A 3,708-nucleotide genomic window follows, 5' to 3' on the forward strand; every position below is an offset into this window, starting at 1 on the left:
GAAAAGGGACATTGAACGCTATTTTTTCTAAAAGGGTTAGGCAGTCAACGGAGCTGTTCATAACATTGCAACAAAAGAGCAAGCGAGAAAAGCAAACCTCCGCAAACGCAGAGCTGTTGCGGCGGACAAAAGCCAACATGGCATATGATTTCGAAACAATATAATTAATATGCGTTGAGAAGCTGAGTTTCGTATCGAAGTATACACCCAAGTCCTTAACTTCGGCAACATATTTGAGGGAAACCCCAGAGATATGATAGCACGTTGAAATAGGAGTTTGCTTTCTCGTAAACGAAAAGTGGGAACATTTATTTACATTCAAGTTAAGACGATAGCAAGACACAAGATTATCGAGTTCCGACTGAAGAACAAAGGCGTCTTGCAAGTTTTTTATTATTGAGTAAATATTAAGGTCGTCTGCATATAGCAGAAATTTAGAAGTTCCGAAATAAGAGCCGATGTCGTTTATAAGGATGCTGTCCTGGGGCACGCCTGAAGATGCAACAAAAGGTTGGGAGGAGACATAATCTAAGGTAATCACACAAAGTCTGTTACTCAAATAGGACTTAATCCATTCAAGAAAAGTTGAATTGAAACCTAAAGCCGAAAGTTTGGAAGCTAATACTCTATGTGAAACTCTGTCGAAGGCTTTCGAAAAATCTGTGTAAACACAATCTACTTGATTCCCTTCACGAAAGGCAGCGAAACAGTCTTCAGTAAAAACAGCAAGGTTTGTTACTGTTGACCTACCTTTGACAAATACGTGTTGGTTACAGCAGATAAGACCACTAATTGCGAATGAGAGTTTGTCTTTAACAACAATCTCGAAAATTTTAGAGACCGTGGATAATTTCGAGATAGGTCTGTAATTACTTGCGTCGTTCTTGCTACCGCTTTTATAAATTGGGGTTATAGATTCTCTTTTCCATTCGTCTATAAAAACGCCGGATGTAAGGGACTTATTGAAAATAAGCGTTAGCGGCTCAATCAGGGAGGAGCACTTTTTGAAAATAATCACCGAAAGTCCGTCCGCGTCCATTTGTTTGGAGGATTTTAGCGATTCGATGCCTCTACTAACGTCTTCTTTGGTTACAAAAAGCGAACCGCAAGACAGTGACGAGTCGGAAAAGAAACACTCATCGAAAGGTAGATCAGCATCGGACATAAAATTGGCACAAAAAAACTCAGAAAAAAGATTAGCCGCATCAACAAGAGTGGTCGCTTGTTTATCGCTGTAGAGGTCGGAGGAAGGTATGCCAGAACTTGATTTTTTAGATTTTATATAACTCCAAAAAGCTTTTGGGTTATTTTTGATGTTGGATTCATAGTTTTTAATGTACCTATCATGTAGACGCTTATCGAGGGCGTTGAAACTCTTACGGTAACGCTGATAACGTTCAAGGTACAAAGTGTGCCCGGATTTTTTCAAATTTTTGATGAATTTACTCTTCAGATTTTTCAGACGTTTCAACTCTTTTGTGAGCCATGGTAAATTATAGGGTTTCCTAGTGAATGTGGGGATTAGATCCACGCAGAGATCAACAACACGAGATTTAAATGTGGTGGAGGCGTTGGTGGTATCAATTTTAGTAAAGAGCGTGTTCCAATTGATTCTTAGCAATTGTGAATTAAGCTTATTAAAGTTGCATAGATTATAGTTAAAAATAGGTTGCAAAGTACTAGGCGATGGAGTAAAGAATTCGTAGAACTGCAGTATAATTTCTAAATGAATATGGTGGGCATTCCGCGGAGAAATTGGTGAATCACATACCTCCAGCTGATGATTTAAGTTGTCACTTAAGTCTAAAAATCGATTAAAATCGTTAAAATAATGATTAATTTCGGAAAGGCCAATACTTAAGAGACTATCAGTAACATAAAGTTCATTGACATTGCACACATTAACTGGCGTTAACACTGATGAACTACTTAAGTTACTCCAAGAGATATTATTAAGATTGAAATCACCAAGGACACACATATGGTGATTCTTAACTTCAAAACTTAGATAAACTAAATTATCAATGTGACATTTATAAATCTCGTCATTACTGTTGGGAGGTATATACGACGCACACACGAACAGTTGGCCGAAAGAGCCCCGCACAGTAACGCAAAGTTGATCGAGGAGGGAATCAGAATTAAGTAACTGAACTAAAGATGCGCTGAATTTCCGCGGTATAGCAATTAACACGCCACCGCCTCTGGAACACCCAGTTTTGATTTCGTCTCTATCTTTCCGGAAAACACTGTATAGGTTTGCATCGAAAAACTCGAAATCGAAGAAGTTGCTATTTAACCAACTTTCGATAATTACAAAAACGTCATAATCTAGGTGAGAGCTTAATCGACGAACTATCTCTGCTTTGGTCCTCATACCAGATAATAATAATAATAATAGATTGGCGCTTACACATATGTTAGTGTTTAGCCGAGCTTCTCCTCCGATTTGTGGTGTGCGCCTTGATGTTGTCACACAAAGCGGAGGGACCTACAGTTTTACGCCGGCTCCGAACGGCGATTGTATTTTTATGAGAAGCTGTTTTTGATGGCAGAAATACACTCGGAGGTTTGCCATTGCCTGCCGAGGGACGACCGCTGTTAAGAAAAACCTTTTTTCTATATTTTTTGCGATGTTGCTTTGACCAGGGTTTGAACCCAGGTGCTGCGGTGTGGAAGCACGCACTGGTTACCACTACACCACAGCGGCCTCATACCAAATACATTGTGAAAATATATTTTTAATTTATGCGAGAATTTTCAGCCGCTATGTTTGAGTTGATGGACTTACTTTCCTTTGAAAAAAAGAAAAGGACGCACGGTGACGTTAGCGGGCAAACTTCCGGCAATAGCAACTTATCAAACGAGTTTTCCGGTACCCCAAGCTTAAAGTTGACACGTTTTAAAGAGTCAGTTGGCGCATCCTTTTTAAAAAGTTTAAAACATAATAAATTACACAGGGCAACACTGATTTTGTTTCCTAAAATGTAAAAGCTGTTTTTGATAGACTTTCTGGTGCTGATTGCGAATCTGTAAGTATAAAGTTTCCATCAGCTTTTGATTTTGCGAAAAACGTGGTCAAAATATCAAAAAATCGCGTTTTTTGCAATATTTGGGAAGCTCCAGCAAAAAAACAAAAGGTGATAGAACCTTCAACTTGGGCTTATATTAAAGCTCTCGGCTACTATCCCTGAGAATTCCATTCATTTACCTTGACTGGATGGGCACTTATAGTCAATTATTGAACAATAACAAAATACTGGAGTATTGTGCTGTTGGAAGAAAGAAAATTGTGCAAAAATCCGTTTTTGCTGTTCAATAAATGACTATAAGTGACCTTAGGGTCAAGGTCCAGGAATGATATTTTCAGAGATATTAGTTAAAAGTTCAATCCTTAATTTAAGTCTAAGTGGAAGATTCATGTGTATAAAGTTAGCGAAACAACATCAAGCAAAAAATGTCGCATATACCCATGAATTTGCCGTTTCTTGCCGTTAATTAGTTGTGGAAAAAATAATTTTGTCGCTCTGGTATTTTTTTTAGATATAAGGTATTTTGCTAACTTTATATAAAGTTAGCGAAGCACCCCTCCAAACTCAAAGACAAACGACTAGGCTTTACGTCAAAATTTGCCGTTTTTTTGCCGTTCTAAGGTGAGCTAGTTTACTTTTGAAAAAAATAATTATTTTTTTTAAATAAAAAAAAAAA

Source organism: Rhagoletis pomonella, unplaced genomic scaffold, assembly GCF_013731165.1.
Source record: "Rhagoletis pomonella isolate Grant_MI unplaced genomic scaffold, Rhpom_1.0 Rhpom_scaffold_00009, whole genome shotgun sequence".
Classification (NCBI taxonomy): domain Eukaryota; kingdom Metazoa; phylum Arthropoda; class Insecta; order Diptera; family Tephritidae; genus Rhagoletis; species Rhagoletis pomonella.